The following is a 14188-nucleotide window of genomic DNA, read 5'->3' as shown; positions in this document are numbered from 1 at the left end:
ACCACTGCCCTGAACTTGGAAAAGGGCTGCCAGAAAGAGTGAAGTTTTGGGAGAGTTCATTGACTGCGAACAGAACATTTTTGACAGCTAGTTAAATAAGAGAAAGATACTGTTTCCATTGTCCTCTTCTGCGTTTAAAAAGGAGGAAAAGTAACTGAAAATTGAAACTATCTTTATGGCTTGAGTTGTGTTTGAAAGGATTGATACAAGTGGAGACTGTTTCCCTCTAGAGGGAGCCTTTGAAACTGCTATAGGAGTGTAACTGGGGAATCGCCAGCTGCAAGATAAGAAATTGTAGAACCAGAGATTGACCTTGGACCTTGGACCATTTAAAATGTTGACAGGAGAAGCCATTGTGACGGTATTATGTAAGATAAGCTATAAGGTAAAGGTATATCTGACCATTAGGTCCAGTCATGGCCGACTCTGGGGTTGCGGCGCTCATCTCGCTTTACTGGCTGAGGGAGCCGGCGTACAGCTTCCAGGTCATGTGGCCAGCGTGACTAAGCCGCTTCTGGTGAACCAGAGCAGCGCACGGAAACGCCGTTTACCTTCCCACTGGAGCGGTACCTATTTATCTACTTGCACTTTGACGTGCTTTCGAACTGCTAGGTTGGCAGGAGCAGGGACCGAGCTAGGCAGGAGCTAGGTTCGAACTGCCAACCTTCTGATCGGCAAGTCCTAGGCTCTGTGGTTTAACCCACAGCGCCATCAACTATAAAGCACAACAGATACACCAAGAGCCAGGTGGGTGCAAAATGAAACAAGCAGCTCCACAAATGCAGGAGCCAGCTTCAGATGTTCCATCCAACAGAGCAGATGGTATCAGTTGGCCCTGTGGCAGGAAGAGGTAAGTCAGGCTGCAGCAGGCCTTGATGTAGTCTTTGTCTCCCTCCAACACCCTGTTTTTCCTTCCTACAGGGCAGACAGTATCCATTTGGGGGGAAGGGACATCACTCAGCAGTAGACCATCAGCTTTGCATGCAAAAAGTCCCAGGTTCACGCCCTGGCATCTCCAAGTGGGTCTCAGGGATTGAGGAGGAATGGTGGGGACCGCCCCCCCAAACCTTCCCGAGAAGAAGAGGACAGTATAGATTTAAAACAGTGGTTTGCAGAAGGTAATAGTTCAGAGGCTGCAGGGGGTGAGAAGCTGGGAGAGCAGCAGGAGGAGGAGGAGGAGGAGGAAGAAGAAGCAGCACTAAGGGAGAGACAGTTGACAGACTCAGTGTCTTTTGAAAGCATGCCAGACCACCCCCTCCCAGGACCCAGCGTGCATTGAGAGTAGTAGAACAGAAAGCTCAGAGGCAGAAAGCACAGATCAACCGGTGCAGAGATGACATAGAATAGGAGAGACGGAGGGGGTGGGATTTTACTTGGAGTAACGCCATTACTGGAATGGAGGGGCACTTTTCAAAACCTCTCTCTGTGAATACTGAATAAAGGGCTTGGTAAGAACTCTTCTTGTTATTTGCTTCTTGGCTGCCCACTGTGGGAGGGATAGGATTTCCTGAAGCCTGACACTAGGGCTGGGAGTAACCTTCATCTGAAACTCTGGCAAGCTGTTGTCAGTCAATGTAGGCATACCCTCCAACATTTCTCCAATGAAAATAGGGACGTCCTATTCAATAACAATAGTAACAACAACAACAACACCCCGACCATCTGACTGGGTTGCCCCAGCCACCCTGGGCAGCTTCCAACATATATAAAAACAGGGCTTTTTCCAGGCAGAACTCACTGGAAATGAGTCCTGGCACCTCTCAAGTGGGCGCCATTGACATTATAAGAGAACAAGGGAGGCGTTCATGGTGAGTTCCGGCACCTCTTTTTCTAGAAAAACAGGACTGTATAAAAGCACAATTAAACATGTAAAAACTTCCCTGTACAGATGTCTTCTAAAGGTTGTATAGTTACTTATCTCCCTGGCTCAGGGGTCACATAACTCCACACCCTCCCAAATTTCTCCAATGAAAATAGGAGAGCCCTAAGGAAAAGCAGGACATTCTGGGATCCAGTCAGAAACCGGATCGGCTTCTGTAAAATCAGGACCGTCCCTGGAAAACAGGCACACTTGGAGTGTCTGAATACTAAGGCAGATGGGCCAATGGTTTGCCTGGGTATAGAGCAGCTTCCTATGTTCCTGTTGGACTTGTGAATACAAGGGTACAGTCCAAATTGCCTTGTGGTTGCCCCTGCTTGAATGCTTGCAATATCCCTCTTTCAAGCACGAGCAACCCCTGGGAGGCTTGCATGAGGCCATACAGAGGGCTTGGCTTTCTCCTTGATGCCACCTCTTCAATATAGCTTGTGGGCAATTTCTCTAGGCTGACACCTTTACACAGGCACTGAATGGCATACAGAGATGTATGCCAGAGAAGATGATCACATGCCATCATTTCCCTCCCACGCTTACACGAGAATCCTTGGGTCAAAAACTCCCATCACGGTCTGAGTTTAATGGCAGCAGGCAAGTCTACCCCCAAAATGACATCAAACACTGCAAGGTTAATGCTAAAATTCTAGGTTTAACATTCTTCTGTAGAGGAAGAAAGTTTGAAGGGCTGTTTAGAAGTATTTGTTTCTGTGCATGCACAGACAGTAGACCATCGTAAGTCTAATAAAAATGGGCCTCGGAGCCTTTAAGAATTGCTTACACCACCTAAAATGCTGCCTTAATTCCAGAACCATGGTGATTTTATGTGATCAGCCTTTCAGTGAGAACTAGAGAACTCACTGATGCCTCAGTAATACAGCCATGGAAGATGGCAATAATTTATCATCTCTGCAGTAGTTCAATCCCAGATGTACCATTTGCTAATTTATTTCCATATGCACCTGGCAGACAGATTAATCAGGCATCCATCCCTCTCTAAAACCTGGGTTGCACTTTACCCTTTTATCGGGGAAGGGGAAAAGAAGTGTACACAGCAAAACAAGAATTCCAGTTAAAAGGTGCTCTATCAAGTTTACTGCTGGCTAAAAAAATAAATGATAGATTTTTTTTTTAAGGCACAGCAAAACCACTTTGCACATCAGCATGTATTACTGCTATCATTTGTGGAGGTGCTTTGAGCTAAAATCTCAGAAAAGAAATGGGATTAAGCGGGCGAGAATGAGGTCTACATGATGGTTCTTGGGTTAGGTACACCAACATGGTTCTGGCTTGTATCTGTTTGTTTCTCAGGCACCGGGGGGGAAATGAACCTCCTCATTAAAGGGATTGATGAAATGAGCCACTGCTACCAAATTATCATTGGAGATATCACTGTGAATACATCTTTAGCATTCCTGCTGGTGGTTTTCAGGGAATTGTTTCTATGGCCGCCATTGATATTAATTAGATACCACTGCTACTGCTATCAAATGTTGTTAGATTTATTTAGACTGGATGTTCTGAAGTGAACATTCTGTGCAAAATCTCTGATTCCTCTGCAAAAAAGAGAGAGAGATAATTTCAAACAAAACAGCAGCTAATCAGCATTGAAAAGAGGTCACTGTCTGGAAGACCCTTTTGGAATGCCAAGTACTGGGGAATGCTGTGGCGAGGTACCTGCATGCCTGTCAGAGGGCATCCTCATCCTCTCTCTGAATACTTTCTCCTCCTTCATGTGCCCCTGAAATATTGTCCAAATGGGGATGCGTATTTAAACATGGGAAGGAGAAAGAAAAAGGCCACATTCTCACCATATATTTAAAGCGCTATACCAGCACTTTAAATAGATACAGCTGGACCATAAAGAAGGCTGATCGCCGAAGAATTGATGCTTTTGAATTATGGTGCTGGAGGAGACTTTTGAGAGTCCCATGAACTGCAAGAAGATCAAACCTATCCATTCTTAAGGAAATCAGCCCTGAGTGCTCACTGGAAGGACAGATCCTGAAGCTGAGGCTCCAATACTTTGGCCACCTCATGAGAAGAGAAGACTCCCTGGAAAAGACCCTGATGCTGGGAAAGATGGAGGGCACAAGGAGAAGGGGACGACAGAGGACGAGATGGTTGGACAGTGTTCTCGAAGCTACCAGCATGAGTTTGACCAAACTGTGGGAGGCAGTGGAAGACAGGAGTGCCTGGCGTGCTCTGGTCCATGGGGTCACAAAGAGTCGGACACGACTAAACGACTAAACAACAACAACAACCAGCACTTTAAAGCACAATGGTACCACTTTAAACAGTCGTGGCTTCCCCCAGAGAATTCTGGGAGCTGTAGTTTGTTAACGATGCTAAGAGTTGCTAGGAGGCCCTTATTCCCTCCACAGAGCTCCAATTGGCAGAATTCCCTGAGAAGAGTGATTGATTGTTAAACCACTCTCGGAACTGCAGCTCTGTGAAGAGAATAGGAGTTTCCAAATAACTCTTAGAATCCTTAACAAACTACAGCTCCCATAATTTTTTGGGGGAAGCCATGTCTGTTTAAAGTGGTACTATTGTGCTTTAAATGTATAGTGTGAATGCAGCCTCCCTTTTCAGCTCAGCTCTAAATTAAGGCTGCAATCTAAGCCTGAGATCTGCTGGGCTGGAGGGGGTTTGGACAGGGCAGAGGCCTCCTTCCATTCAGCCTTCCATTGAAAGACCAGTTCGAGCTCAAAGGGCCTTTGAGCACAGTGCTGACAATCCCCCAACATTCTCCAAACCAGGACAGAGCCTAGTCCTGCTTGGCGTGATCATGGCTGTGGCTGCCACATTCTTTGCTGTTGTTTTGGTAGTGGCGTTGGTACCACTCATTGCCCTACAGATATACTTCAGTAGTGGATGGGCAGCCAAATGGGCAGTTGTGAATGGAAGCCAAACTCATCTGTCATCTATGGGACTTCCGGGTTGGCGCCATCGCCGAATGGCGGACTCCCTCCGAGCTCCGGAGGGAGCCTGCTCGGCAGGGGCTGGGTCCTACCGCATCGGCGACGCGGGGACCCTTAAAAACCACGGCCACGGAGGCCGTGGACATGGAGACTCGGCTGGCACTGCTAGCGCCCTCCCGACTCGTGAAGGAGCCTTTTTAAAGGCTACGGATCGGGTGCCGGGGAGAAGCGTGGTGCTTTGAGTCCTCTGCTATCCCTGCCGAGCGAAGCCGCATGCCATCCGGCGGAGAGCGCTGACTTCTTCCATTGAGAATTCGGATTTGTAACAACAACCCGTGAGTAATTTGGAAACCGGGTTTAAAAGGAGAAAAAAAGAATTTTTTTTTCGGATTTGATACGAGCGGGGGGGGGATCCAAAAAGGAAGTCAGTCCCCCTCCCTACTGTAAACCTTCCAAAACAAGGACTGGGAAACCAAGGTCCAAAAAGAATTGAATTGCTGATAAGAACTAAGAATTCCACGATGGGAAACTACAAGAACTGTGCTGGAGGAAGAATTGAGGGAGAAGGAAAACGTAACCCCCCCCCTGGGAACCGGGGTGATTGAGGAGAGAGCCTGGCGAAAAGCGAAGGAGATTTTGACAGCTGTCAAAGTAGCTGTCAAAGTCCGAAATTTAAAGAGGACTTGATTATGAGGACTTTGCTGGTTAATTTTGCTACAATTTGTTACAATTTGTCAAAACTTGGATATAAAATGGCGAAAACATGGATAACAATCGGACTTTTGGACTAGAGAAAACAAAGTTACAACAATCCCCCTAGAGGAGTTTCGGGACATTACAAAGAAGGTCGTAAGTGGAAAAATACCATTGGAATTCTACAGGACTGGTTATCTTCTGGGAAAGCTGCGAAACGGAAACAATATTGTGTCTACAGGGTGTTTAGCTAAACAATAGAATTTTCTATTGAAGAAAGGAAGGGACTGAACGTATGTTTTTGTTCCTGAATAACAATAATCCCTGCAGACCTACTAAACTTCTGAATTAGAACGTTTTGGCAGCGGAACAAGAGGAAACTGGACTACAACTTGGAAAGAACAATGGGGGGAGCTTTATTAAAGATTGGAAATTAAATGGTTTAAAAATAACTTTAAAAATAATTATAAAAAGAAAAAAGCCAGCAAGGAATCGGGGGGAAAATGTGATTTATGGACTTTAAGAATTCCAGGCAGACAATATGGATTAGTGGTCAGGGGGAAATTAAACCGGGGACGGGGGGGGGGAGAACTAGAATCCAAAGGCTTGTCAACTATTTTTTGAATTGGCTTTTTTTCATTTACTATACTTTTTATTTCTTGTTTCTTATTTCTTTATTGTGTGAGGTGTCTTTATCACAAAAAAAAAGGGGAAATTGTGGAATGGAAAGGGGGTGGGCCCTGGGGAGAGAACTCTCGTCTTTTATTAAGGGTACTGGTGAGGACTGAATAATTTTAAATTTAAATTTGAATAATGGTTTAAACAAATTAAGTTTTAATTAGAACTGAGAACTTGTGGAGCCAACAATATGATAGGGGAATATGGTAGGGGTGGGGGAAGGAGGGAGTCCCGGAAAGAGGGTGTTTGAAAAGAAGGCTTTGAATGTATTCTATTCTTTTTCTTTCTGTATCTCTGAAAATCTTAATAAATATTATTTAAAAAAAAAAAAAAAACAAACTCATCTGTCATCTATGGAGACTGCGCACCATTTTAGGTCATCTTCCTAGAATATACGTCTGTGAAACCAGTACATTTCATAAATCTATGGACAAGGACGTTGCATTTTGGGTAACTTAAAAGAGTAGGCATCCCCCATGAATAGCAGTTGTCTCATCCAGTATGTCTCTCTTGACCAGAAACAGCTCTCCAAGATCTTTGGCAGAGATAATTCTCCAGGGTTGCCATATTTTGAAGAGCAAAAAAGAGGACGCTCATTTTAAATACCCCTACTATATGTAGGGTATAGAAGCTGTAATATATTGCTGAGGGTGGCGGGGGGGGGGGAAAGGAAGCAAGTCTTCAACCACCAGTTATGTCTATGTCCCATCCAGAAAGTATAGCCAGAGACATTTTGGCAAATGTAAAAAATTCACCCGGACAGAAATTTTACCCCTCAAAAAGAGGACATGTCCTGGAAAAAGAGGACACATGGCAACCCTAAACCTGATCCTTTAAACTGGAAATACTGACTACTGAAACAGGTGACTTCTACATGAACCAATGAACTCTGGCCCATTCTTTGAACAAAGATTAAAATGGAGTGAGCTTAAAAAGCTGAGATGCAATACAATAACAATTTTATGTCTGCCCTGCTGAGGTCAAACAACTGGGACTCCACCAGCTTTGGGCCAATAGCAGCATAATGTTCTGTATCTGCATCTTGCATATGAACAGTTATTGCCGGAATTGGTCATCCATGCAGCTTCCTCATAGATCATCCAGTGCACAGCAGCTATCTAGGAACTGAGCCTCGGCTCACGGGATCACTGATAAGTGCTGCATGAACAGCCCATTCCCATTAAACTCTTTCACATGTTTGCACATTTTAAAATGTAGGATTGACAAGAACCATTCTACAGTTTGAAATTCTGAATATTCATTTTAAAACCGTAACATGGGATCCTGATCATCTAAATCGCACCCTTGCATTGGTGCATCATTCTCTTTGCTCAAACATCCCTGACACATCACCCCACTTACCATGGTGCAACACTGCAGAAGTTACTCACAGCCAAGGCGCTGCATCAAAGGACAAGGACTCAAACATCCCCAAGTGGCTGATATAAGCAAACTTTACAAGAGACTGTGGAGCAAACTGTTACTGATCTGTTCGACTTAAGGATGTGGTTTTCAAGCACCATGTTCCATAGTGGGTTGGGAAGGGGCGGTTCTCAATGGAAAGATCACTAACGGAAGACAAGCTTAAATGAAAGACAGGCATATCTTCTACCGACAGTATACGCTCCACTGGAGAGTGATGTGCCTCTCTTAGAGCCTACAAGCTAGGGGACCTGTGGCCTTCCAAATGTTTTGGACTAAAAGTCCCATTATCCCTGGCTCTTGGCCATACTGGCTGGGGCTGATGGAAGTTCTATTTTGTAAGTAGGTTATAATAAGCAGAAGATGAAGAATGGCTCTGTTCACTGTGGTTTAGATAACAAAAGGGGGCAATTTTCTACCAAAAATTGAGACGGGGTGTTCAGATGGGATTGTGCTAATCAGTTCTTGTTTCAGCACTTCTGATCCATGCACTCAAGGTTTTCACTCCATATAGGTTCCCAGCAAGTCCCTGTAGTGGACAGATGCCAGTGTGAGAGGAATGGATGTGACGTTCCCTGGCCTCAACTGGCCTCAAGCTTAGAAACAGCCATGGATGGCAGGAGGCACCTCTTCAGGAACCACCGTCTTCCTCCAGTGCCAGATCTTCCATGCTGGAATAAGGTGCTTTGCTGGACTCGTCAGACTCCTGGTGCAGCCCCTATTGTTTCTACACCACAGGAGCCAACAGGTGAAGCCACAGCCCTTTAAGGAAAAAAGGCAGCTCCTCAGAGGGTGCTAAGCCAACAGCAGGACTGTACTGGCCTGCATTCAGAAGGCCTCAGCACATTGCTGAGACAACAGTTCTACCTTGCCTAGGTATGGAGGCTCCAGCCAACCCTTCACAGTGCCTGCCTTGTGTTTTTAAGGCCTTTGGAAAGTTATGTGAAATAGACTTACCATAAAGGTAAAGGTACCCCTGAGCGTTAGGTCCAGTCATGGATGACTCTGGGGTTGCACGCTCATCTCACTCTATTGGCCGAGGGAGCTGGCGTTTGTCCGCAGACAGCTTCCAGGTCATGTGGCCAGCATGACTAAGCCGCTTCTGGCGAAACCAGAGCAGCGCACGGAAACACCGTTTACCTTCCCGCCGGAGTGGTACCTATTTATCTACTTGCACTTTTGACGTGCTTTCAAACTACTAGGTGGGCAGGAGCAGGGACCGAGGAACGGGAGCTCACCCCGTCGTGGGAATTTGAACCGCCAACCTTCTGATCGGCAAGCCCTAGGCTCAGAATATACTTTGTCTTAAAAAATAATAAATGTTACGATCCCAGTAGTATTTTTCTGATTCTAGTCGGAGCATATACAGTAAATATTTGGATCGGGGGTGATTTGCACTAGAATAGTCAACTTGGTAAATAATTTGATTCAGGTGTTGGCATGTTTTTCTCTTGCTCGTTTCCATATAAAAGGCTGCATCTTCCCCAGAATTCCTATTTAACTAATGGACTACAGTCTAAGGTAAGGCAAACTATTAGGCTAGTCACTAAAAGGCAAGCTACGGCTGCGTCAATTACTCAAATAAACCAAGGGGCTGAACTGTTTTTCCTTTGCGCTTTCCTGGCTGAGATTGAACAGATGCAAAAGTGAAAAGCTGGATCTGAATTTCCAAGGGCAAAAAGTCAACCATGGAGCTTGCAGTCAATGCAATGTAACCCCACGTAATAGTTCTATGTTTAGCACAAGCCTGAAGTCCGGAAGTGCATGCAAAGTTTCAGGGCCTTAGGCCATGTTCAAGGCTTAGAGGAGCAGGAAGGTCACCCAGTGCAAACTGTATGTGCTATACCTACATGTTCCCTTTCGAGGAATTAAGAAATCAAACTTTCCCCCCATTGTCTGTGCCCCAACAGTAAAATTACTAGGAGCTACTTCAACTACAGAACTGGCATCAGATGCGGAATGGAGCCATGTGACTCCACTGCCTGTCATGGTTCTGGAACCAGAAATGGAAAAGTCGTCATTGGACTCTTCCTGAACCACTGTTCCTTCTTTAACTTTGAACTTGTGAACTATGCTTCCAGCGGTGTCTCTAGGAAAATTTAGTGCTGTCACGATCTTTTTGTATCCTGCTCCTTGTTTGTGAAGGGTGAAGATCTCTTCTTTCACATTCTTGGACCATTCTCTTGACTTAGCCATTATTTCTAACATGCAGCCAAATTTGACACTCAGCAAACCCCGAGCCAGTTCAGGTATTTCATGTGTTCCAGCTCAGGCACACCTGGTGCAAGCAATGATGCCCCTGATTAGTTGCATCAGGTGTGCTTGAGACAACAACTGTTGTATTTGTGCTGTTGTGAGGGATTCTGTTCAGGGGTTTAAATAACAGTGAGACTGAAGAAGCCATTATAAGTTGCAATTTCAGCTGAATTTGGGGAAACCACTTGAAGCATCCGTTGTGTTGAACTATTTTGATTGCTTTTGTTTGATTTGCTCATTGCAAACAGCTGAAAGTCTGTAAATTTTGATAATAAACCCAATTTGCATTGGGGGTTGAATCATTTTGATTGCAACTGTATATCCTCATCTATCAATAAGTAGCCACAACGGCTGACAAAACAGAAGAGCTAAAAAAGGGGGGGGTTAGATGAAACATTTTAAAGAAGTTTAGAAGAGCTCCGAAACGACCTCTCCAGACCAAGTGAATGAGAGGGGAAATGGTGAATGGAATTTCATGTACATGGGCATAAAGGGCTGCACATTGGGGCAATAATAATAATAATAATAATAATAATAATAATACTGCCAGTATCATTATGCTGTTATAGGAATCTATGGTGCAGCTCCATTTGGAAAACTGTGTGTAGTTCTGGTTGCCTCACCTCAAAAAGGATATTATAGAGTTGGATGGTTCACCCTCTCTGTTTATATACCAGTAGAACAGCATGGATGCAAAATCTGGAACTCTACTGGAGCTAGGAGCTAGCTTGGAAGGCTCTTCAAACACCATTTGGACTTAATTTTTGCAGGTGCTGGTGCCAACCATAAATGGTGGAAGCCATACACTGGCATTGGCTTACAAATAAAATGGCACTAACTGTACAACAGACAACCTATACCAGAATGGGATAGAGATTAGAGTGACACTGAAACTTGCTAGATGCAAAGCAGAAGTTCAATAGGAATTGATGTGCCCTATTAAAAGTTTGAGGCATCCTCACAATGCAGCAGGAGGACCTGGGAGAAATTGTGCCTCTGACTGGAATGATCCGGTTTAACACAGCACAGATAATCATTAACAGGGGTGTTGAGGGCTCCTATTTACATTGCAGTGAATCTCAGCGTTCCTATAAGCCAGTTCCTGCAATTCCAGATTTATTCGGGGAACCCCTGAAACTAATCACACGTCAGCCACTATTGCATTCGGCATATACCTGAGGTTTTGGACATTCACTATATTTGCTTGGGATTGCCAGCTTTCATAGGCTAACAAGGGGCACCATGTAGATTATGCCCTGTGCGTGTCTAGGGGAAGGGAGAACAGAAGCGGATTAGCAGTAGTGCTTAGAGCAAAGGAAGGGCTGTGGCTGAATAGCAGAGCATATGCTGTGTATGCAGAAAGTCCTAGGTTCCATTAGAAAGACTCTTGCCTCAGACGCTAGTGATCAACTAACAATCAGTGCAGACGGTGTTGAGCTAGTTGGACCAAATAGTGACTAATGACTCTGCGTGAGACAGTTCCCTTACATTCCATGCGAAGGGGAGGGAAGGAACCGTCAAGAGAGAGACCAGCCTGTTCCTTCTCCAACCACTTATTTATGGCTACTTCTTGGAAAATCAAAACAGTAAGTTAGCTGCATGGGTTTTGTACGGCACATCCTGACATTCAAAGAATCCATGCACATGGAACAGCAACACAACTCAATTTCACAGACTCTGCATTACAGTTAAAATCCACAGAGCTAAAACTTACTCTATCATTCATATAAATTTGAGAATTTCCTTGCCTGAAATCACACACAGTTAGCAGTTAACAGTTTTCCTCTGGGGGGGGGGAGGGGGAAGTAGCAGCAAAATAATTTTAAAAATCAGGATTGCCTAATGCCTAGACTCACAAATTACAAAAGCATTCAAGGATGACGAGGCTCCAAATCTCCCCAAATTAAGCCAGCGATCAGGCAGACAGCTATCGTTCTAACCTGCAGACAGCTCTGCGATGGAAACATCCACAATATCAACCGCGAAGTCTGAAGTCTCTCAACATTCTGCAGCCAACCCCTATTGTGCTACAACAAATTTGCAATCTCTGTCTACACAGTTAAAAGGGGAGCGAGAGGCGGAAAGGAACACCCTCTGCAACCTTGCCGTGACCACATGCTTCTTAAACATCTCATTCCACAGCTATTGCCCTCGTCTGCATTCAGCCACATTCACTCCAATTTGATCGTTTTTGCCCGAATCAATGCAGACTTCTCAACAGCCTCCTGCAACTTTCAACTCTGACCGTGCCGTTCGCAGGGCCCAAGCGGAATTGCAAGGGTCCGGGGGCCGTTTCCCTGAGACGAGCTTGCACAAAATTAACCTTAAGACATTTGAATCTAGAGCTTAAGATTGGTATATAGGAGAGAGAGAAAAAATTCTTTCACACTTACTTAAGATAGTGTATGTGCTTCTTTGCCCACTGATGCGATATAAGAAACCTGCAAGCTACTATTTCTGCAACTGTGTCACTGTAGATAGTCTGAAACATGTACGTAGCTGTTGCCATGGAAACAAACACAGCTAGGGTAGAGAGCGAAGCTGTGTTAATTCCTTCAGCCATGAACCCCAGGGGAACACTAACATTCATCTTCATTCTCCTTTTGTCTCTGACTGCTTTCATTCTTCCCACCCCACCCCCTTCATCTTATCAAATGCACTATATAGATATATGGATATGGCAACACCTGCAGGTACACATTGACTGAACAATGCAAGCCTCGGGCATTAAACCAAGAGGCAGAAGGGCTGTCCTCTTACACCTTGCCAAAACTTCACTTTGGAGGAAGCTGGAAACAACTTCACTTTCTGCAGGGGAACAAAGACTTAATGCGCACCAATTTTATTTTATGGGTTGCAAAGAATTACGCCCGACCGAACTGGGGCACCTGAGATGCACGAATGGGGCAGGGAAAGTGGGAAAGTGGCAGGTTCCGTCCTTGAGCACATATTTAAAATTTGCATTTATATGCTGCCCTTCCCTTCAAGGAAATCAAATCGGGGTCCACAGATCTCCCCCATCTTCAATTTTATGCTCAGGAAAACTCTGCAAGGTATGTTAGGCTGAGAGGCGGTGACTGCTCCCGGGTCACCTAGGGAGCTTCAAGGCTGAGTTGAGCTTGGGTCTCTCTAGCTCTGATCCAGCACCAACACTGGGGTTGCAAATACTAGGTCCTCCTGATGTGGCTGGGCACCAACTCCCATCAGTCCCAGACAGCAGTAGACTGAAGGAATGAACAAATCAATCAATCAATCAATCAATCAATCAATCAATCAGATTGCTTAACAGTTTCCTGGTAGCTCTGTTGATGAGCCATAGGTAAAGGTAAAGGGACCCCTGACCATTAGGTCCAGTCGTGGCCGACTCTGGGGTTGCGGTGCTCATCTCGCTTTATTGGCCAAGGGAGCCGGCGTACAGCTTCCGGGTCATGTGGCAAGCATGACTAAGCCGCTTCTGGTGAACCAGAGCAGCGCACGGAAACGCCGTTTACCTTCCCGCCGGAGCGGTACCTATTTATCTACTTGCATTTTGACGTGCTTTTGAACTGCTAGGTTGGCAGGAGCAGGGACCGAGCAACGGGAGCTCACCCTGTCATGGGGATTTGAAGTGCCAACCTTCTGATCAGCAAGTCCTAGGCTCTGTGGTTTAACCCACAGTGCCACCCGCGTCCCTGATGAGCCATAGCATACACAAAAATATATTAGTGTCACTCAAATTTCTCATATTTTGGTTTGGTGATGTAGAATCAAACTAGAATCACTTGGTCTAGCCACCCTGTTTGCCTCTGAGAAGTCTGCAAAAGAAACCTGAAGCCAATAACCTCCTCTTGTAGCTCTCAACAGCTGATATTATTCAGTGACATAACTGTCTGTGAACCTGGAAGCTGAATATGGCAATCATGGCAGCAACCATCCATTGCAAGACATTCTGCATGGGCAACTGTTTAAGCTTGAAAAGGAAGCATTCTACAGCTGCTGTTGCCCATACTATGCGTGCAGAGAAGGTAAAAGCGTATCTCCCTCTGTAACTTGTGGGTTCTTATTTGTGTGCACTTAGATAGCTAGTATAACAAAGGATAACACCCAGAATGATGGGTATATTGCGCTTTGATACCATACCTCAGGGGACGCGGGTGGCGCTGTGGGTTAAACCACAGAGCCTAGGACTTGCCGATCAGAAGGTCGCGGTTCGAATCCCCGCGACGGGGTGAGCTCCAGTTGCTCAATCCCAGCTTCTGCCAACCTAGCAGTTCAAAAGCACATCAAAGTGCAAGTAGATAAATAGGTACCGCTCCGGCGGGAAGCTAAATGGTGTTTCCGTGCGCTGCTCTGGTTCGCCAGA

General features: G+C 45.3%; 1 protein-coding gene across 1 annotated transcript in view; it reads right to left on the bottom strand.

Moving 5' to 3' along the window:
* FOXN3 (forkhead box N3) overlaps window positions 1–12290 on the bottom strand; it is a 189244-nt gene extending 176954 nt beyond the window's left edge. Inside the window, exon 1 of the mRNA XM_053377208.1 lies at window positions 12240–12290. The gene's annotated coding sequence lies outside the window, so the exon portion shown is untranslated. The remainder of the gene's footprint in view (window positions 1–12239) is intronic.
* Window positions 12291–14188: the final 1898 nt, after the last annotated feature.

Source organism: Podarcis raffonei, chromosome 1 (assembly GCF_027172205.1).
Source record: "Podarcis raffonei isolate rPodRaf1 chromosome 1, rPodRaf1.pri, whole genome shotgun sequence".
NCBI classification, from domain to species: domain Eukaryota; kingdom Metazoa; phylum Chordata; class Lepidosauria; order Squamata; family Lacertidae; genus Podarcis; species Podarcis raffonei.
This window is presented reverse-complemented; position numbering and strand designations above follow the sequence as displayed.